We start from the raw sequence: 24153 nt of genomic DNA, 5'->3' as shown, positions 1-24153 counted from the left end.
TATTAGAGGTTGTAGACTAGAGTTTTTGCTTCAAAATTATGTAAAAATTATGCTGCCTACTCCTTCATTTTTAACAATATATTGATTTAGTTTTTGTAAGACACTTTTTGTCAAGAAACACAGTATGCGTGGAGGCGTGAATCATCATGAATAATGGGTGATTCTCACCTGAGAAGACAAAAGAATCGCATAATAATGACCTGAAATGACTTGCATAATAATGAGCTCTTTCAGTCAGGTAGGCTGTGAAAAAACCCTCTGTGATCATGTCTCAGCTCATCATGGTGTATATCAAACATACAGAAAAAACAGCAATACTGTGAAATATTATTACAATTTAAAATAATGGTATTCTATTATATACTTTAAAATATAATGTATTTCTGTGATGCAAAGTGTCTGAACAGTTATGTTACCTCTATGGCATTTCATATAGGCTTTTAGCTTAAATGACATCTTTTTAGCCACTGATATGGGTGACTCTGTGGTCCTCTTTCTCTTAGATTTATCAGCTGCTTTCGACATTTAACTATTCTGTACTAATCAATAGACTGAAATCTTGTGTGGGTCTCTCTGGGACAGCGCTAAAGTGGTTCCAGTCATTTTTATCCAACAGGAAATATGTGGTTAGGCTAGGAGAATTTTTATCTTCCGCTGCCTCTCTACCCTGTGGCCTTCCGCAAGGCTCTATTTTGGCCCCCTCCCTATTTTCATTATATATGTTACCTCTTGGATCTATTTTTAGGAAACATGGAGTGTCATTTCACTTTTATGCCGATGATACTCAAATCTATTTACCTTTTAGGAAAAATGATCCTCTGGCCATGACTTTTATCCTGTCTTGAGGAGGTTAAATCCTGGTTATCTTTATATATAACCAGGATTAATTTTTATCCTTAAATGAGGAGAAAACAGAAAGCCCTTCAGAAAATATAAAAGCATTTAATTTTGACCTTGGATCCCTATCGGATTTTAGGTCTTCACAGGTACGTAATCTGGGTGTTATTTTAGATGACTCACTAAAATTCGATAAACAAATTTCCACTGTGATCGGGTCCAGTTTTCATCAGCTCTGTAACTCATTATACTGTGGCATTTCTAAAGCTCAAATTGCCCGTCTTCAACTGGTCCAAAATGCTGCCTCTAGATTTCTTCTAAAAAAGAAAAAAAGGGACCACGCCACTCCGCTTTTAAAGGCCCTTCATTGGTTGCCTGTTCAATTTAGAATACATTTTAAAATTGTTTATTGTTTGTCTTTAAATCATTACACAATCAAGTACCCGGCTACCTATCTGAATTGCTGCATCAGTACATCCCCTCAAGAAGCCTAAGATCTGGTGACTAGAACCTTCTTTTAATTCCTCACTCCAGACTTAAGCGTAGAGGTGACCGTGCCTTCTCTGTAATCGGTCCTCGCCTCTGGAATGACTTGCCAGTGGAGATCCGAATGGCCCCTAGTCTGACCATTTTTAAGTCTCTTCTAAAAACCCACCCATTTTCATTGGCCTACTAGGTTTTATATTCCTGCCTATTATATTTTCTATTTGTGTTTTATTTCTTTTTTCTGGTTATTTGTTATAGCATGTTTTATGTGATCTTACTACTCTTATGATGCTGTTTCTCTTGTGAAGCACTCTGGTCAGTCTTGCGGCTGTTTTAAATGTGCTATATAAATAAAGTAAACTTGAAACTTGAAGAGACAGGTAGAGTGCTTTGAGGGTAGGGATGTCCCGATCAGGTTTTTTTGCCCTCGAGTCCGAGTCCGAGTCATTTGATTTTGAGTATCTGCCGATACCGAGTCCCGATCCGATACTTATATAATACACCAAAAAAAGAATAAAGAAGAGCGAAAAAAAACAGATCCAGGACGTTCCTTATTTTTAATTTAATTACAAACAGAGCACTTCTGTGAGGTAGCTTGAACAATCAAGTAATAAATAACATAAATTGTTCACTTCACTTCACTTTAGTGCAACAGTAAATATAAAAAAGGCTAATAATATATTTGGTTTGATTTGGGTATGCTGCAGTCTGTGTAATAACTAAAATAATGTTTATATATATCATATTTTCTGGCTAGTTTACTTTAGTTTTTTATAATACACCATACTTTAACCCAAACTGAATAATAAAAAACAAGTTTAAATGGGTAAATCTTCTATTATTATTTTTGATTCTTAATTTTCTTTTCTGTCATACTCAAATTCTTGTTAAAACACATTAGACATGCGTATTGTGTGCATTTTGAACACTTTTTGTGTGAAATTATATTTATTTTGTCCATCAAAAGTGTGCTTTTACATTAATTACGCGTCAGCAGCGCAGCGTGTGTCTCAATCAGCTCCCTAGTTCAGTAGTCAGGGCACTGATCAGGGTATCAGCCACATTCACTTTCATTATATACTGATTCACGACCTAAAGAGCTAGGGAGCTGATTGAGACACAGGGATAGACTCGGTGCCGAGACGATCGCGGCACTGCTGCTTACGCGACGCTCCTGCCTGACGCTTTACGAGCTGCTCCTGCTGCCTGTGTGAATGCATCCGTTGGTTGACATGCACGCTGAAAAAAATATGCGCTACTCACGCGCCGCTTACGCTTGCAGTGTGAAACAGGCCTAACTCTGTGCCACCGCATAACTTGATGTGTTAAAAATAATGAGAATATATATACATATATATCTGAGTCCTGATCGGGAGGTAACGTCCGATTCCGATCGAGTCTGAAACCACATGATCGGGCCCGATTTCCGATCACGTGATCGGATCTGGACATCCCTATTTGAGGGTCTCATAATCATTAAATCCTGTGTAAAACAAGATCATCTTGGGCTCACATTGGAATCGCTAGAGACAAAACTGCTGACTTCTTAAATTTTCATTTTCCTCTGTCAGACGAGCAATCTCCTTCTGTGCTGTAATCAGCTGCTCTTCCATGGTAAGATGAACTGAACATAAGAGTATTTTTAATATGATAAAACATTACAGTACTATCACATTCAGAGGTTTAAATAATTCAGTGAAAATATAATTATAGTATACATTTTGGTTTTTAAAACAAATGTTCTCATAACAAAATCCTAATCTTTTTAAGATTATTCAGATTATGTCATCAAACAAGTTAACGCACCCTTGATTCCTCTGAAGTGTCCTCCTGGGCTTGAGTTACAGCACCACGTAAATAAAGTTGGCACGCTTCCCCCGTTTCAGTCTATGTAACCCCGTGAGTGAACGAACAATGCAGTCTTGAGTAAAATGTTTGGAGCACACTCTCGTGTTGTCTGTAATCTAATGAGAAAATTTTTAAATTATTTTGATAACGGCCATCCAAAACTTGGAAAGCTAGCATTAGCTAACTATTTGCTAAGTTATTTCACTTACCTGAAAATGAGGTCCAGTATCCCTTTTTACTTTCACAATCCACTCACAACAGGCTTTTGAGTCACTCGGAAAGCGATGAAAGGATATTAATTTTAGCACTCTCTTTCCGTTGATATGATGTAAAGCCTGGTACACAACAATACGCCATCGCATTCGCAACTCTCCTGTGATTCAAGGTGTTACTTCCGGGTTTCTTCCCACCGGAGCCTCATTTTCGATTTCAAAATGGCGGCTGCATGAAATCAGCGTATAGGCCTGATTGTTACAAACTGCGTCTTTTCCATGGCTTGTTGCACTTGCGGTCAAATATACACACGAAAATATTGTCACTATGTACTGTATGTCTTACCTCATGTTCACATAAACACATTAGTTATATCCTATAAGTAGTGCTGTGAACGTTATGCGAGAAAACGTTATCTTTATGTGAACAAAAATATTTAACACATTTAACGCAGCATTAATTTTTTTTTCTGTCATCCTTTGGCTAATGTTACAATATATGATCACACTCTTCTTCATGCAAATGCTTTTAAAGAGCGACGAGACAAACACGCGCTGTATGTGAATGTTCCGACAGACACAACACACAGAAAACCGCGCACCAGTATTGTGTGCACAGACAGCACGGCAGAATTGAGTTCTCTTTCACGCTTGAACAAATAATAACATGCAAAATTATGCCAAAATGTCTGTTTTGTCTAATATCCTCATAAGAGCAGTTAAAAAGAATTAAACAAATGTAAAAAGTTGTGAGAAAATGGGACTCGTGCCAAATGCGCGTCATGTGCAGCAGCTGCAGATCTTAAAGTGACAGCAGCCACTAATGCTGTCTTTTTAATGTTAATCAAAGAACAAAGGCAACAGAGAAAATTACTTACTGTTCTTGACTTTTGTAGCTTTAATAAGGATTAATATATATTTAATTTATCATTTATCTAGTGCAGACTGTTTGATAACTTTATTCAATGTTTGTATATTTCCTGCAACAGGTAGATCCAAATATTAATTTTTTTTATGGGTTTATGTGAAGTTCACTTAAATTTAGTATTGTAATACTCAAGACCAGTCTTAAGACCATTTTTTTGAAGGTCTTGGTCTTGTCTTGGTCTCAGTTTTGTCTTGGTGTCAGACTAAAAGGACTCTATTTCTAAAAGGATTTTATTTCAAGACCACTCAAGACCACAACTGCGGGGATATCACTAAATTGCTGTTGCATTGTCTGATTTCTTTGTTTCTTTGTATACATCATTTGATTGGATGTATAACTTCCTGCTTCAAATGCCATCAATTTATTTCTAATTTCATTTATTTTTTACTGTTGTGCCGGGTCAGTAATCAACAAGGGATTGTGTCAAAAATGTCACCAAAATGAATACAAATGCCCACAAAATTCAAGATATGATTGCAAAAAAGTACTTGTATAAGATCTTGATAGTTATATTATAACATATGATATAATTAAGCAATATCACAAGAAAGAGGGCTGTTTTTACAAATATGAGCACAATTGCAAACGTGTTTTTTTTTAGAAATGTTTAATGAAAATTTTATTTTTAAAACAATCTCAACATTATTTATGCATTTGTAATTGTACCAATTCAGATGCAACTTCTGTTCCACCTCTGCAGTGTAAAGATTAATTTTGTTGTTAGTGATTTCATTTGATTGGTAACCGCTTTATATAGTGTCTTCTTATTCTAATTGTAATTATTGATTAAAAATAAGACATTTCTCAGGCAGTAAATGTGAATCTTTCAGATGAATTTGAGGAGTGCTAGTCTGGTCTTGGTCTTGACTTGGTCTCAACTTGCCTTGGTCTTGTCTTAGTTTCAACCCGCCAAAGTCTTGGTCTTGTCTTGGTCTTGAGACACACTGGTCTTGGTCTCGGTTTAAGTGGTCTTGACTACAACACTACTTAAATTAAAATTTGTTTTATTTTTTGAAGCCTAATAAATGTTAAAAAAAAAATTCAATTACACTGTAATGTTGAATGGCAATAATTAATGTTTAAAATAATAATAAAAAATCAATTTCATTAAGACATCAGTAGTAGTGTTAGTATCAGTGATACTGGCCTTCATTCATAAAAAGATGCCATTAAACAAGTATTTTTAAAATATGCTGTCTTTATGTTGTTTCTAGTTGTAATTTGTAGATTAACTGTGAAATTATTACATTATAAAATATATTAAATTAAAAATAATCTATCAAAATTATCCTAATATAAAAACACAAATGCACTGATTGAGCAAATATTTAGGCTAGGTGAGATGGTTGTAATGTTAATTGAGCAATATTTATATATGAATAAAAGCCTTAATTAAAATCTGTCATCTAAGTGATCTCTTTAGAAGAAATTACTGATTTCCTAGACTTTCAGTGGATGGACAAAAAATTAGATAATATTAAAAATATCTGTATGAAAGTAGGCCTATATACGACAGTTCTTCCCTGTGGTATTGAAAATCGACAATTTTCAAGGTATTGTATCAAAGTAGTATTGTGACAATACTAGTGTGGGGTGCCACAAATTTTTGAAAATTTTCAAAGGGTGCCGTGACTGAAAAAAGTTTGGGAAACATTGGCCTAGAGAACAAGTAATTCACTCTTTGTCTGAAGGGACTGTCCAGCAGGCAGCAACGCAGTGTCTCGTTTCCTGTTCTCAGGGAACATACATACATACATAACCTGAGACGTTCCCTTTTGAAAGGGATCTCGCACCGCATCAATGTCTTTATTGGGGAACGATGTCAAAGAATAGCTGAGACAAACATCAGTTAAAGCAATTTCAACTGAAATGCCAGATTCACTCCCTCTACGGGTCACAAATAGGCTGTCAGTGACAGTATTCCCTATGGCTACAACCCAAGCTGTGAGCCTCAAAGAGGCCTCCATGATTCATGAAGGCCTACCAAGGCCGCTCAAAGGCTTGGAAATTAACAACTTCACATAGAAGAGGTCCCTTTAAGGGAATATGGCCAGGGGGCCTAAAGGAGCCCCGGCCAGTCACTTCTCATGGGAACATAGTCAACCCCGAATGCCACCAGGGAGGCCGACCTAGTCTTACTTTTCTAGTAACCTAGTCTTGCCAACAACCTGTCTGTTTTCTAAACAGAGTCAATAAAATATTTGCCTCCAGAAGAGGCGTCCAATAAGAGGGACTGTAAACTGGCAGTAAACCAACTCAGACCGGATCATAGAGAAGGGCATCCTGGAGAGCAGGGCTCAGTATAGCGCTTTCAACCCTTGTAACTGAGGGGATTTATTCTGTTTGATCCTAGGATCTACAGAGCACTTGTTTTTCAAACCACTGAGGAGGCTGTGTATTCTACTAAGGACCCTTGTGACCCCTCCCAACCTAAGGGCTGATATAATAGGGAGGCCTCACTAGAGGCCTTCAATCGTCTGATCAGACAGCTATGCACTCTAAAGACAGCCCTCTAGATGAAGGGAGTACTAGGCTCAACCTGATAGGTAGACCAGGCTGTAGGCTAGAATCAGGGAGGCTCCCAGGGAGCCTGCAACATGAAAGTGATCTGTTTTTAGCCATGGTAGATACACAAGTGATGTGTACTGGCTCTCAAAGAGGCCCCTCTAAGGTCAGCTACCTGATAGCAAGTATTCACTAGCTGCCAATTACCGAGTTTTGCTGGGGACTCACCCTTAGAGAGGCCTGCTAAGGCCAGCTACCCAAGCATGTCTTTCTGGCTGAAGAGTGCCCACACTATTGGTGACTCACCCTCAGAGAGGCCTGCTAAGGCCAGCTATCTGATAGCAAGTCTGCTAGCTGCCAAGTACCCAATTGTTGGGGACTCGCTCTCAGGGAGGCCTGGCAGAAATAGACTTTTTACACAGTGCCTACAGGACTGGAATACCTAATCACATTGCCAACAAGCAGTGTACTCAATAAAAACACATTTTACCCTTTAAGCAAGGGGAGTAGAGTCTTATGCCACCATGCTCTGGAGGAGGCCCACCAGAACCCGACCGAAGTGGAAGGTTAACCCTTTGGTATGTACGATCACACCGGTGTGATCAGTCTTGGCTGGTCCCTGGAGCATACGATCACACCGGTGTGATTTATAATGTTCAGCGCATCACATGATCAACTACCAAATTTAAATGTTCTGGCGCCAAGCCAGAGCTGGACGCTCTCAGCACTTTTCATATCACAAATATGCAGTATTTTCAACCACATAATGTTTATTTTACTTAACTATGCAACTAACATGGCAGAGCCCATCGCACACGTAGCTCAACTAACCCAATCGTTATAAAGGTTAAATAGAAAAACACATCCACTTGCACATATTTGACAATCGGAATATCAGATATTTCATGCTATAGTTAGCAAATTTGTGAATATTTTGAATAAAAAAGGAAAAATGAAATAAAAGCAGGCCATCAGTCATATAGCTCTGCAGTGTGTAACATGACAAGCAATGACTCTTCACCATGGAAACAATAAAGTGATACGTTCTAAATAACAGTCGCCTTGAAAAACTCACGCTGGGGGCTCAGCCAGAATATTTTAAACTTACGTGTGAAAGGGTTAACTGTTTCGCTCAACCTAAGCCGCAATTGTGCAGGGCAGATAAACTCAGATCTATGAGCGAAGTACTCTAACAAAAGACCCTGATTTTAACAGGGGACTAGTATCAGCATGTCCCTGAGAAATGCTACAGGGTGGAGGCTTACCAAGTGAGGCTCTCACTATGACTGAAATGTTGTCTGGGGAATGTTAAAAAACCAACCACATTCAACCCATAGCTTGATTGTCAGTTCAAAGGGGCTTAGAGGAGAGCCTAAGCTAGAGACCTAGCTGTTAGCTAGCTTCTGGAGAATGAGGCCACAGCAAAATGCTTTCTATTTATAAAGTGAAAGGGGGCCTAACACCACCCAGGAGACAACTGCACCGGGGAGGCCTTACTTTGGAGCCTGTGACCCTAGCTGCTATCTACTCTGCACCTACACCAACATACATTTAACCCAATGCAAAAGGGGGCGGACCTTGGCTGGATGACTCTCATGAGAGGAGACCAGAACTAGGGATACTAGATGCAAACCTATATTTAAATAATGAGGGGTTAGGGGTGGGAATGCTTAGCAGACCGCCTCCAACTACCCATAGTTCTAGCCAAGGCCAGCAATTGAGGCGGCCCTCTAGCCAAGCTCATGATGGCCAGCACGCAAGCATGCTTGCATATCTACCTGGGGCTTCTAAAGAGTAGCGGCCTCTGCAGAACGACTCTCAAATTGAGTGGAGGCAGACTGAATCAATCTGTATAACAACAACTAAGGTGGCCTTCATTTTGAGAGGCAACGCTCTGCTGCTATCTTAAATACAGAGCTTAGAGGAGCGATTCTCAACCCAGGCAAACACCCCAGAAATGCCCTGTGGGCCGACGCTGGACATTTGATCTTTCTGAAGTTCAAAGTGCTAGTCTCTGACATTAACCCTCTGGAGTCTGAGGCTGATTTGGGGCTTGGAGAAGTTTTGACATGCCCTGACATTTGTGCTTTTTTCAGTTGTTCATAAACATATAAATGACAAAAGTGTCATTACACTGTATTCAGCACAAACTAGGCTACAATAATATGTGAGGAACATATATGTACATGTTTGTATTTTTGAAGGAATAATGTTTATGCGTGGTTATTGAAAAAACAAAAAACTTAAGTCACTGAAATAAGGCCAAAAAAAGTATATTAAATCTGTGTTCACAAGACTTCTGGGTATTGGAGGTTGTAGACTAGAGTTTTTGCTTCAGAATTATGTAAAAATTATGCTGCCTACTCCTTCATATAAAACAATATATTGATTTAGTTTTTGTAAGACACTTTTTGTCAAGAAACACAGTATGCGTGGAGGCGTGAATCTGCATGAATAATGGGCCATTTACACCTGAGAAGACAAAAGAATCACATAATAATGACCTGAAATGACTTGCATATTAATGAGGCCTTTCAGTCAGGTCGGCTGTGAAAAAAACCCTCTGTAATAATGTCTCAGCTCATCATAAACAGCAATACTGTGAAATATTATTACAATTTAAAATAATGGTATTCTATTATATTCTTTAAAATATAATGTATTTCTGTGATGCAAAGTGTCTGAACAATTATGTTACCTCTATGGCATTTCATATAGGCTTTTAGCTTAAAAGCATGCACATTTGGAGAAATATTGATGGATTCTTATATGTTTATGTCAATTTTCTATACTGAGAAGTAATATTTATTTTCATCACTATGAGTGCTGGATACTGTGTTTTCAATTCATACTTGCAGCCGGAGGGCGCTCTGTACACCTTTAGGCCACAAATTCAGATAATGAAGAAAAGGAACTAGGAACTAACGGCATGTCTTCTAGAGATCGCTAACCATGGCTTTAACATCCAAATCAACACTTTTCAAGACAATAAATACACAATTGAGACTATGTATACATGTATTGCCTCTGAATTTGCCTCTGAATAGTGCTGGCTCCATGGGCGTGGCCGGGTAATTAGCGGGTAATGAGCTGAATCTCGGACTTCTGACATGGCTCTCTTTTCATACAGATTACATAAACACAGAATGTTTGTTTTCGATTTGACTTACACGATTTAAAACCTGACATGTCAACGATTCTTTAGACATAAGTGTCATTTTTTTTTGTCATTAGTATTCATAAGTTACAGTTCATTTTCTGAGAACTATCAGATTGGACTTCGTTCAGAGGGAGAGGAGAGATCACACATCATGTTAGTTTTCTTTATTTTACAAAAAGCACAACATTGTGTTTTTACTCTGAGTGTACACAAATAAAAGAAGACATTCTATAGTTTCAATTGATATATTACTTATGTCTCTATGACAAGAAATGACGGAGTATTTTAAGTCTGTTTTGCTGCAATGTGAAAAAAATCCTGCAAAATGCGCCGGCGCATTTTCGGACCTCAGGGAGTTAACTCTCCAATTTTTTACTAGAGGAGACATAATACTCTACCATGAGGTGGCTATCAAGGCGACCTGCCGAAGCTAGACAGAGCGGTGGTCACAAAAATCACTCCCATTCTGGGAGGAAGCCAGCTCACTTAACACAGTAACTAACACTGTTGGGTAGCTCAAATGAGCGGTGGCCTCACCAGTGAATTCACAATAAGTGAAGCCAACACACTCACTAAGGGGACCCAAAAATGGTACTTCCCTTAATAAATATTTTTCTAGCCCAGGGGTTCCCAAACACATTCCTGGAGCCTCCCCACCACTGACCATTTTGATTGTCTCCTTTGTCTGACACCCATTTCAGGTCTTGAAGTCTCGACTAATGAGCTGATGATCTGAATCAGGTGTGTTTGATTAAGGAGACTTGGAAAACATGCAGTGTTGGGGAGGCTCCAGGAATGTGTTTGGGAACCTTCAGGGCCCTTATTGTATCTACTTTCTATCACTACATAATAACTCCCCACTACTTCTATACAGGGAACTGAGGTCTACTATAAAAATACTGTTTGGTATTTTTAAAAATAAAAATCGAAGACTGAGACCGACCACCCTTTCAAGCCTGAAAGGGCACACTTACTATCAAGCCCAAAAGCAGACCGTCAGAAAGCTCACAGCTCATCATAGGCCCAACCTCAGGCCCCATATAAGAAGCGCCTGGGGGAAAATCACAGGAGGAGGAAGAAGAGCAGAGAGGGTAGTTATAATCACTCTCGGAGGGAGCCCGTCTGTGTTGGATCACCTCCCTCAGATCCCTCTTCGGTAACACTTTATTTTAAGATTCCAGAATAATGCATTTGTTAAAGCTGCAGTAGGTAACTTTTGTAAAAATGTATTTTTTACATATCTGTCATTATGTCCTGACAGTAGAATATGAGACAGATAATCTGTGAAAAAATCAAGCTCCTCTGGCTCCTCCCAGTGGTCCTATTGCCATTTGCAGAAATACACCGCTCCCAGTAAAAAACAACCAATCAGAGCCAGGAGGAGTGTCTTAGCAGTGTCAGTCAAGCTCGCGTTCAAATTCAAGATTACCGGTGTGCCGCAGCTTTGCTTATGGTGGACACACCACGGCTTCCTCTTCTCCCCGCCCGTTGACTCCTCGAAGTCGCTGGGTGTGAATTCCTCTCATTGACTTGGTGTCAAAACTCTAGCCGCATAACATACAGATAAAATGTCACGCACTGTGCAAAGCAACTGTTGAAACCTACTAATTCACTTGCTTGTCATGTTGCTAAAATAATGTACTAGCAAACCTTATTTAGCATTACATATTGATAGAATAATTACTTGCATACTGTAACGTTAGTTACCGTTATATTATCATACTAGATATTTATTACTTATAGAAATAGTGCAACGTCATATAGTTACATTACATGTATTGCAAAATACGTAATGTTTTGAGGACCAAGTTTGTAGTCAAAGTATGGGCAGGCCATCGTCAATGTAAATCATATTGTTGATGTTTCGTCTGTACCAGTGAATGTGCCATAACTGTTTATCCGCCTTACTAGCCTGCACCTTCACGGCAGGCTCCATTGTGATGGGGGAGGAGCTGTGGAGGGAGGGCTGTAGCGCAGCATAGAGCAAGGGGGAGTGACCTGTGAGTTGTGCTTGTTCAGATTTTCAGGCTAAGTCAACGTTTTCTAAAAACTCCCTACAACAGCTTTAAGCATTAATTAATGATGAACTTCTTCACAATTAAGCATTAGTTAAGAATGAACACACTAGTAATTAATGATTAACTTTACATTTTAAGGCTCCTGAATTATGCATTAGTTCAGCACAAATAAACTAGTAATAAATGATTTACTTTTTCACAATTATTCATTAGTTAAATGGTTAGTTCACCCAAAAATGTAAATTCTGTCATTTATTACTTACCCTCATACCGTTCCACACCCTTAAGACCTTCGTTAATCTTTGGAACACAACTTAAGATATTTTAGTTGAAATCCGATGGCTCCGTGAGGCCTTCATAGGGAGCAATGAAATTTCCTCTCTCAAGATCCATAAAGGTACTAAAAACATGTTTAAATCGGTTCATGTGAGTACAGTGGCTCAATATTAATATTATAAAGCGACGAGAATATTTTTGGAGCACCAAAAAAAACAAAATAACGGCTTATTTAGTGATGGCCGATTTCAAAACAATGCTTCAGGAAGCATCTTAGCGTTATGAATCAGTGTATCGAATCTGCTGTTCAGAGCGCCAAAGTCACGTGATTTCAGCCGTTGGCAGTTTGACGCGCAATCTGAATCATGATTCGATACACTGATTCATTGTGGAACGGCATGAGGGTAAGTAATAAATGACAGAATTTTCATTTTTGGGTGAACTAACCCTTTAAGCATGGACACAATAGTAATTAATGATTGACTTAACATATAGTAGGGCATATTAGCCATTATTTACAAATTATTCAACATTTGAAAGATACAAAAATAACAAAAATAACCTAGTAATTAATGATTAACTGAATGTACAGTAAACGCCTTTTAGTCATTATCTACAACTTAATAAGCCATATATTATTTTTGTGTAGTGATGTAATTATATTTCTGTGCCATTCTATTAAGTTAACCGAACAATAAGCTAGTAGTTATGTTTATTTATTGATGGTTTTGCAGTTATAAATGGCTAAAATAGTATAATAAAGACAATTTGACCCCTAGAGTGAAAGGTATATCCACATTAACTATGGCACTTATTGAGTAATATTTGAGTTCATTGACCAGAATAAGCCAATAATTAAGGCTAAACTGCCACTAATACAGTACTAATAAAGACAATTTGACCCCCTTTTGTAAAGCGAAAGCTAAATCTTCATTAATTATGGCGCTTATTGAGTGATATTCAAGTTTATTAACGAGAATAAGCCAATAATTATGGCTAAACTGCCACTAATACAGTACTAATAAAGGCATTTTGATCCCTTATTCTAGAGGTACTTATTTCTTATTCTTATTCTTATTCTAGGTTCTTATTTACACTATTGGTTTTAGTTATTCTGCAACGTGATTGCACAAGAATGTATTTTTACACAAAGTGTGGTTCTACAACACATATATGTACATATGTTTTCATACACTGAAACGTACAATATTGACAGCACTAAAAATTATTAAATGTAAAAACATTTTGCTCTGTTCGTGACTTTCACTGCAAACTCGTTTCAAAGAATTACATTAAACAAAACAACATTTTAAAACCTTAAAATGAATAACATTTCTGTAATCATCTAACCATCATGTAATACTTATTTTGTTCACCGTGGGACACAAAAGGTGTTTTCTCAGACACAGGAATAGAAAATACACCAAAACGCAACATAATTCACAAAAGACATCAATTTAATCCACAAAAACTTGAGGCAATGAGATCCAGGCAGTCCAGCAATGATTATGTCAGAGATCAAAATTGAATAAGGAATAACAAATGTATTAATTAAAAGTTATAGAGACATACAAATTAATTAAGTAATTAATAGTTATTAATAGAATCCAGAGTATTGTATCTAATAGATGATGAAGATCAGAATATAGAGAAAGAAGGAACAAAATTAAGATACTGCAGAATGAAATGAGAGGTAGAAGAGAAAAAGAAGCAGAAGCAGCCAGAAGTAGAAGATGCAGAAGAGATGCAAGAAGCAAGAAAAGCAAAGGAAAAAGCAAAGAAAAGTGAAGGAAAGCTATCAAAACTATCAAAGACCCAGTCCATTTTATACCATAAGCACAGGAAAACTTACATCCCACTCAAACTTATGTTTTGGTAATAAGAAAAGGTCAAATGGACTTATCCATTATGTCATAGACTGGTCAAATGTCAAAAATAGATGAAAATAGATGCAAAAGGGGCTGTTTTGACACCTTTAAGGGAATTTTGCAGATCTTGCATTATCACATGTCTGAAGAAATGGAAACAGACATATTTTGATATAAAGGTACAAGATCAAATGAGCAACTAATTCTGAAAACATCATCACTTCAGTACTTGGCAGGCGTCCAATATCTAACCACAAACGTGTCAACATGACCCGTCACATTGGAACACTTTGAAGAACAATTGAATATAGCAAGCATACATACTCTTAAATATAAAAGAGTAACCATAAAGGATACAATAAAGAGTAAATACTTGAAAATATGATGAGGATTAATATATGGAGTAGGAGTACATGAATGTATGAAATTAAAAGTAATATTGATAAACCATAAGCCATAAATGATTAACATGAAATATGAATAAAATGCATGAATATGAATACTGACCATTTTGGGTCCACCAGGTAGGTTTAGAGGTTTGAGTGGATTTAGTGGCTCAAAACATCCTTCTAATGCTATAGTGTTACTAAAATTGTAATTTTCCTAAATATTAATGTCCATTCCGTTCATTTTATATTCTCTATAAAATGGTTATGTTAGGGTTTAGGGATAAAACACTTATCTATAAAATGGTAAAAGGGAAATTATACAGATATCTTTATGATATAAAAGATTCATAAATATTTTAAGTATTTCTGCTGTAAAAGCGTAATATATGTTATGTTAAATTGTTGTCAATACGTCTATGTATCTTTCACCATTTATCCAAACGTACAAGAAAATGTATGTTTTGTGTCTGTAAAAGTTATGTATTAATACTTATGAGACCATTCAATAAGTGTCATAATTGAGGATATAACTTTTACTTAGTAAGAGCTGTTTTGCCTTAAAGGTCCCCTTTTTCGTGATTTTTTGAAGCTTTGATTGTGGTTATAGTGTGCAATATAACATGTGTTCATGTTTCGCGTGTAAAAAAACAGTATTTTTCACATAATTTACTTATCTGTATACCACTGTTTCCACTGTCATAAAAACGGGCTGATGACTTCCTTGTTCTATGAAGTCCCTCCTTCAGAAATACGTAACGAGTTCTGATTGTGCCAGCGGTTCCTGTGTTGTGATTCGACAGCAGCTTAGCGAACCTTGCCCGGAAAGGTCACGCCTCTTACCATAACGTGGAGATGCATGCGCTCAGTGTTATTGTAATCATGTCTTTAATTTTACCCTATCAATTTGAGCCGGAATCAGACCCGGTGATTGGACTGCGGGATGAAAATAACAGCGTTTCGACGACATGGCGACAAACACACTCTACAAACGCAACTCTTGTGTATTCCTGTGGGCAGAGGTTAGTCAAAAACTGTTTTAGTGACGTCATTAAAGAAGGAAGTAGAGGGATGTAGTCCAAACTGGCCGTTCGATGTAGGCGACTTCTGTTAAATAAAATATCTCGCTTGGCATTGAACTTTGAGCTTTAAAATTTTACAGATTTTATTTATACTCTAACAACAACATTACACACTAACTAAAGTTTGAAACGTGGGATCACGAAGAACGGGACCTTTAATTATTGGCTTATTCTCGTCAATAAACTTGAATATCACTCAATAAGCGCCATAATTAATGAGGATTTAACTTTCACTTTAGAATAGGGGGTCAAATTGCCTTTATTAGTACTGTATTAATGGCAGTTTGGCCCCAATTATTGGCTTATTCTGCTCAATAAACTTGAATATCACTCAATAAGTGCCATAATTAATGTGGATATACCTTTCACTTTGGAGGTCAAATTGTCTTTATCATACCATTTTAGCAATTTATAACTGTCACGGTGGCACACAAAAACAAGATGGTAAGGATCCAAGTGCAGCGTATTTTATTGGGCAAACCAAAGTCGTAATCCAGAAAACAGGCAAGGGTCAAAATCCAAGAAACAGTCCACAAACAGAAAGCCAGAGGTACAAAAGGTGCACGTAACAAAATATATAACAAACCACAACCAAGGACAGAAACAGACAGACACTAATATAATATAGACAGACACTAATGAGCAAACACAAAACAGCTGGGTGCAATGAAACGAGGATAATGAGTCCAGGAGTGAATTATGGGAAATGCAGTTCAGACAAGTGACAAAAGTCCATGTTGGAGTGCCCTCTGGTGGCTAAACAGGGCACTCCAACTCATGATCATGACAAACTGAAAACCAGCTGTAATTAAACATAATTACTAGTTTATTGTTTGGTTAACTTAATAGAATGGCACAGAAATATAATTACATCACTACACAAAAATAATATATGGCTTATTAAGTTGTAGATAATGACTAAAAGGTGTTTATTGTACATTCAGTTAATCATTAATTACTAGGTTACTTTGGTTTATTTATAGCATAAATGTGTATCTTTCAAATGTTTAATAATTTGTAAATAATGGCTAAATGCAATATGTTAAGTTAATCATTAATTGCTATTGTGTCCATGCTTAACTAATGAATAATTGTGAACAAGTAAATCATTAATTACTAGTTTATGTAAGCTTAACTAATGCATAATTCAGTACCCTTAAAATGTAAAGTTAATCATTAATTACTAGTGTGTTCATTCTTAACTAATGCTTAATTGTGAACAAGTTAATCATTAATTAACACTCTCAAAAGAGCAGATTCAGTGCTGTGGGCAGCCTTAAAACCAGATTGAAAGTGCTGAAACAGCAAGGAAAGATTGAAGTTGGAAAAACACAATCTTTTACAAAACCTTGGAAATAAATGGTAAAACAGAAATAGGCCGATCATTTTTTAACACTGACTGATCGAGTGAAGGCTTCTTGAGGAGTGGTGTGACAGTAGCCACTTTCAGATGAGCAGGAACCACCCCAGTTGAAAGACATTTATTTAAAAAGGACACTAGACCTGGTCCAACTGAATCAATAATTTGCTTTAAAAACTTAGGGTGGATAACATCATATGAAGAAAAGGATGGTTTCAGCTTAGCAATAGTGTCTGTGAGTGACTGAGGGGAGACAAGTTCAAAAACGTCCCAAGATACAGACAACTCCGGGGGGAGAGGCAGCTCAATAGGAGTAATATCAGTTACCAGCCCTAGTTTAACTACTTTTTCCTTAATTATTAACAACAGAATTGATAACAGAAAACAAGACTTTAGGTCTTGACTGATTAAGCAGTATTAAGTTTGAATAATAGGTTGCTTTTGCAGCTTTGGCAGCTCTCTGATAAGCCAATAAACTGTCTTTAAACAACTGTAGTGAGATGTGTAGATTGTCCTTTTTCCACTTACGCTCGGCCTTTCTACAATTCTGCCTTAGCAGCCGAGTCTCAGCAGTATGCCATAATTCAGATTTTGGTTTGTGCTTAAGTGGCTTTAGAGGAGCAGTCTCATTCAGTACATCGAGCCAGGCGCTATTTAACAGACTCAGATGTTCGTCCGCATCCAGGTCTGCTAGCAGGGAGTCCAGGAGTAGATGAGAACAGGACTTAGTGAAGCACTGACTAAAATTTTCACTGAACTGAGGTGAATAAACCCGGGTCAAAGATGACACTTTAGAAGAGACATGAAGAAGACCAGGAAGAGACATAGAAAATAAAATGGGCCTATGGTCAGAGAGCATAAAATCAGAAACTGTAAAATCAGAAATATCAACTCCGTATAAAAGAACAAGACTTCAAAACTGGTATAAATATCCACAGGGACGGCGCGACATTGCACACGATATGCGTTTTTCATCACAGTCACTAACCCACCCCCTCGTCCATTTTTGCGACGTGAGTTAAAAAATGTACAGTCAACCGGGACCAGATCAGAAAAAGGGGTAAGTCAAGTCACCTTTATTTATATAGCGCTTTTTACAATGCAGATTGTGTCAAAGCAGCTTTACATTGATAACTGGTACATAATTTTGGCTGCACAGCAGCTCTTAAAGAATAGTGTCAATGCTGGCAGATCAAAACACTGTTGAATAAATGTCAAGAATGCTGTTGAATATCAAGTGTCAAGACAAATGTCAAGTGTCCCCAACTAAGCAAGCCAAAGGCAACAGCGGCAAGGAACCCAAACTCCAACAGGTGACATCAGGTGGCAAACAAGTGGCAAATAGGTGTTAAAATGGAGAAAAAAAACCTTGGGAGAAACCAGGCTTAGTCGGGGGGCCAGTTCTCCTCTGGCGAACAGTGCTTTGTTACGAATTAGGTTGCTATCATAAGTCTGATAGGATTGCAACAATCAAAGTATTTATTTCAGTTCCATCTAGTTGAGGATTGTATTCATCACAACGGTATGGGTGGTTTGTTGAGGAACTGTGCTACTGGCTGTCGTGTCGATGAGGCCTTCACAATGGATGATCTAGTTGACTCGATCTCTGCTGATACTTCAGGGCTGCGTTGTGGTTGTGTCCAGTTGAGGATCGTATTCATCACGCCGGTATGGACGGTCTGTTGAGGAACTGTGGCACTAGATGTCATGTCGATGACGCCTTCACAATGGATGATCTAGTTGACTCGATCTCTGCTGATACTTCAGGGCTGCTTTGTGGTCGTGTCAAGGCGCAGGTCCTTGGTCTCAGCTGGATACGGCCCGGATCCGGTTGACTACGGAAAACCTCGGGATAAACAGAAAGACTAATATTAGCGTAGATGCCATTCTTTTTCTGATGTAACGAGTACATCTGGTGTTATAGGAAGTGTTCCCGGTTCCATCTGACCTAATTTATGCAGCCTAATAATCCTTTAACGGATTTGAAAATATAAATTGATAATGTGTTATGTGTATGCCAGGTTAAAGAGATGTGTTTTTAGTCTAGATTTAAACTGACAGAGTGTGTCTGCATCCCGAACAATGCTAAGAAGATTGTTCCAGAGTTTGGGTGCCAAATAGGAGAAGGATCTACCGCCTGCAGTTGATTTTGATATTCTAGGTATTATCAGCTGGCCTGAATTCTGAGATCGCAATAAACATGAAGGATTATAATGATTTAAGAGCTCGCTCAGGTACTGGGGAGCTAAACCATTTAGTGCTTTGTAAGTAATTAGCAAGATTTTAAAATCTATACAATGTTTAACAGGAAGCCAATGGAGTGATGACAGAACTGGGCTATTATGGTCATACTTCCTAGTTCTAGCTGCTGCATTTTGTACGAGCTGTAGTTTATTTATCAAGCGGGAGGAACAACCACACAGTAGAGCGTTACAGTAATCTAGCCTTGAGGTCATGAACGCATGAACTAACTGTGAGCATATGTCGTAGTTTAGATATATTTTTAGGATGGAAGAATGCGGTTTTGCAGATGCTAGTAACATGGCCTTCAAATGAAAAATTGGTATCAAAGAGCACACCCAGGTTCCTAACTGACGACGAAGACTTAACAGAGCAGCCATCAAGTGTTAGACAGTATTCTAGGTTATTGCGTGAAGTAGTTTTCGGTCCAAAAATTAGAATCTCTGTTTTTTTCTGAATTTAGTAGTAGGAAATTACTGGTCATCCAGTTTTTTATATCAGCTATACATTCTGTTAATTTAGCGAATTGGTAAGTTTCGTCAGGGCATGAAGAAATATAGAGCTGAGTATCATTAGCGTAACAATGAAAACTAATGCCATGCTTCCTAATGATATCTCCCAAGGGTAGCATGTACAGAGTGAAAAGCAACGGTCCTAGTACTGAGCCTTGTGGTACTCCATATTTAACTTGTGATTGATATGACATCTCATCGTTTACTACTACAAACTGATAACAGTCAGATAACTATGATTTGAACCATGCCAATGCAATTCCACTAATGCCAACATAGTTTTCGAGTCTATTTAGAATAATATTGTGATCAATAGTGTCAAATGCAGCACTAAGATCCAGTAACACTAATAGAGAGATACAACCACGATCTGATGATAAGAGCAAATCATTAGTAACTCTAATGAGAGCAGTCTCAGTACTATGGTACAGTATAAATCCTAACTGGAAATCCTCACAGATACTATTTCTTTCTAAAAAGGAACATAGTTGTGATGATACTGCCTTTTCTAGTATTTTTGACAGAAAAGTGAGATTTGAAATCGGCCTGTAATTGACAAATTCTCTAGGATCAAGTTGTGGTTTTTTAATAAGAGGTTTAATAACAGCCAGTGATAAAGATGAATTAACAATATTAAGAAGAGGATCTATGACCTCTGGAAGCATCTCTTTCAATAGCTTAGTTGGTATAGGGTCTAACATGTTGTTGATTTTGATGATTTAACAAGTTTAGACAATTCTTCCTCTCCTAAAGCAGTAAATGAATTGAATTTTTCTTCAGGGACACTACAATTCACTGACTGATACAATACTGTAGTAGACGGTTGCATGGTTATAATTTTTTCTCTAATATTATCAATCTTGCAAGTAAAGAAGTTCATAAAGTCATTACTGCTGTGCTCTTTGGAAACATCAGAAGTTGAAGCTTTATTTCTTGTTAATTTAGCCACTGTATCAAATAAATACCTAGGGTTGTGTTTATTTTCTTCTAAAAGTTTTGAAAAATAGGCAGATCTAGCAGTTTTTCAGGCCTTTCTGTACTCAATCATTCTCTCTCTCCACGAAATGCTAAATACTTCTAGTTTTGTTTTCTTCCAGCTGCACTCCATTTTTCTAGCTGCTGTTTTTAGGGCCCGAGTGTGCTCATTGTACCATGGCGTTGGATTAATTTCCTTAATCTTTTTTAAACGCAAAGGAGCAACTAAGTCTAATGTGCTGGAAAAGACAGAGGCAATAGTTTCTGTTGCAACATCGAGGTCTTCTAAGCTGTCTGGTATGCTAAGACGATGAAACTGTTCAGGAAGATTATTTATAAAGCGATCTTTAGTGGTAGAAGTGATGGTTCTACCATATTTATGGCAGGGAGGCAGTTTAGCCTCTTTGACTAAATGTAGTATACACAAGACTAGATAATGATATGAGATGTCATCACTCTGCTGCAGAATTTCAACGGCATCAATATCGATTCCATGTGACAATATTAGATCTAAAGTATGATTACAACAATGAGTGGGTCCTGACACGTGTTGTCTAACACCAATAGAGTTTAGAATGTCTGTAAATGCCAATCCCAATGAGTCTTTTTTATTATCTACATGAATATTAAAATCACCAACAACAAGGACTTTATTTGCAGCTAGTACTAATTCTGATAGAAAATCGGCAATTTCTTTGATAAAGTCTGTATGGTGTCCTGGTGGCCTGTATACAGTAGCCAGCACAAATGTCAACTTACATAATGTTACGTAAAGCATCATCACTTCGAAGAAATTATATTTGAAAGACTTCTGGCTGATACTGTAAATATTACTATAAATTACAGCAACACCTCCCCCTTTGCTTTTCTGACGAGGATTGTGTCGATAATCATAACCTTGAGGACTAGACTCATTTAAAGTAATGTAATCGTCCAGTTTTAGCCAGGTTTCTGTCAAACACAGCACATCTAAATTACTGTCTGTGATAATATCATTTACAATAAGTGCTTTTTTTTTATTTATTTTTTTTTTTTATTGCGTTTAACTATACACATATACATACACATTTCCATGTAACATAGACAATAAGGACAAAAAAAAAAAGAACCAACAAAGTTTCTCAGTATTTTACATTGATATTCAAAACCACCTCTTTTCTTAGCCTTCTGTTAACACCTTTCCAACTCCACCACGTTTTAAAAATGATCTGAAAGGTCCCCAAACTCCATCAAAAACTGTGTGTTTATTCCTTAAAGGGCACCTATTATGCAAAATTCACTTTTACATGGTGTTTGACCATAAATGTGTGTTGGCAGTGTGTGAGCAAAACCACCCTAGAATGAGAAAAATCCACCCAGTGGTTTTTTTACAATCTCAATAATTCATAAGCACTGTCTCAGAACGCCCTGTTCTAAGATTGCTCTCACTGTGACGTAGAATTGCGCTAAGTCCCACCCACGTGGTTTGATTGACAATCTGGTTTTGGCATAGACCCATCCTCCATTGTTTTAACGACAGCCGGTAATGTCTTCTAAGAAACATAAGTGTCCTGTTGTGGGATGTAATAATGAACATAGTAGTTTTCACTTACTTCCGACATCAGAGCCACTGAAAACGCAGTGGGTGGATTTTATTTACGAAGGAAAGGCGCCACTCAAAATTCCAAAATACGTTTATGTTTGCGCGAATCATTTTTTGACTGACTGTTTTGAGAACGAGGGTCAATTCAAAGCAGGTCTTGCTTCAAAGTTAATCCTCAAGTGTGGATCGTTGCCTACTGTTCGCGATCCAACGTCACCTCCAGAAGAAGTAAGTGTATTTAATGTTTTTTGAGCAAATAGTCATTTCAGTCGATGTCAGCCAATTCAATAACAAATGCGTCTAAAGTTGTTGTCGTCGTCGTAGAATGTCTGTGTAAATAATTTAAACCTTGTTTGTATAGTGTGTATCCACACGTATATATATATTTTTTAAAGATATTGTATTAAAAACTGTGTATGTTTACTTAGCAAACGTTATCACAGTATTTGTGTTTGTAGTTTCAAAAAATTGCGCGAACGTTATCACAGTGTGTGTGTGTGTTTGTTGCACATCCATAATTGCAAAGGGGACGCGATTAAAACTCTATAAGTACATAAATGTATCAAATAACCATTCAGAGACGTCCTGCTCCATTCTCAATTGTGTTTCTTCTGCCGAAGTCTCTTCATCATCTGGGTCTGATTCCGGTTCAAACATGTACGGCTGAATGCCATACAAAACAGCGGGTCTCTCACTCTCAGCCATTCTCCTTCTACCCTCTGTTTATTGCCATAGGTATGCAAGTTACGCCCTCATCCAAAGGCAGGGCGGGGATATGCAGCTCATTTATATTTAAGGTGGTACACACCAAAACAGCACTTTTTAAAACAGGCCCCAAAAATGACATTTTCAAATGGTTATAATAAATTAACTGTGGGGTATTTTGTGCTGAAACTTCACAAATACATTCTGGGGACACCCAAGACCAATATTACATCTTGTAAAAAGGGGCATAATAGGTGCCCTTTAAAATATAAGTTATCTTTTCCATTGACATATTTGTTACCATTTCTTTTAGCCAACGTCCTATACTTGGAGCACAAATACTTTTCCAATTTAAAGAAATAAGCCGTTTTGCTTGAAGAATACCTATATTTATAAATATATAATCTTTCTTTTTTAACTTGACCTCTTTAGGATATAAATGAAATAAAAAAAAGTACAGGTGACAGTGGGATGTTAACATCTAGGATCTTCTCTATCATTTCTTTCACACCTTTCCAAAAATTTGTAACTTCTTCGCACTCCCATATGCAATGATATAATGTACCTTTAAATTTACTACATCTTAGGCAAGTGTCAGGGACATTTTCATTATATTTATGCAAGACCACTGGAGTTATATAAATCCGCATCAACCACTTATATTGTAACAGTTTCAGACGTGTGTTCATTGTCTGTGATTGAGCTTTTTTACATTCTTCCATCCAGTCCTCTATCTGAATATCATCATTGATATCCAATCTCCAGGCTTCCAGTTTATAGATCGAAGAGTCCTTTGATCCTGACACCAGTATATTGTATAATGATGAAATTAAACCTTGACTAGAACAATTTCTTGTCATTTCTTTTTCTAGAATAGACAAAGTTGGCATATTCAGAGAATTATTTTGTGATTTGAGTATGAAATTTCTTATTTGTAAATACTTAAAGAAATGTTTTGAAGGAATATTGTAAGTATTGACTATTTCCTCAAATGTCATAAGAGTATTGTTAACATATAGATCTGCTATCTTTCGGATGCCCTTGTTAGCCCAAATCTTGAAACCTGCGTCCAACCTACCTGGTTTAAACTTTCTATTACCCCAAATGGGACTAAAACAAGATAAAGGGTAGATGAGACCTAAATATTTGTTCACGTCATACCATACGGCAAT

Source organism: Megalobrama amblycephala, linkage group LG8 (assembly GCF_018812025.1).
Source record: "Megalobrama amblycephala isolate DHTTF-2021 linkage group LG8, ASM1881202v1, whole genome shotgun sequence".
Classification (NCBI taxonomy): Eukaryota; Metazoa; Chordata; class Actinopteri; order Cypriniformes; family Xenocyprididae; genus Megalobrama; species Megalobrama amblycephala.
The sequence above is the reverse complement of the archived record's forward strand: the minus strand, read 5'-3'. Positions refer to the sequence as shown.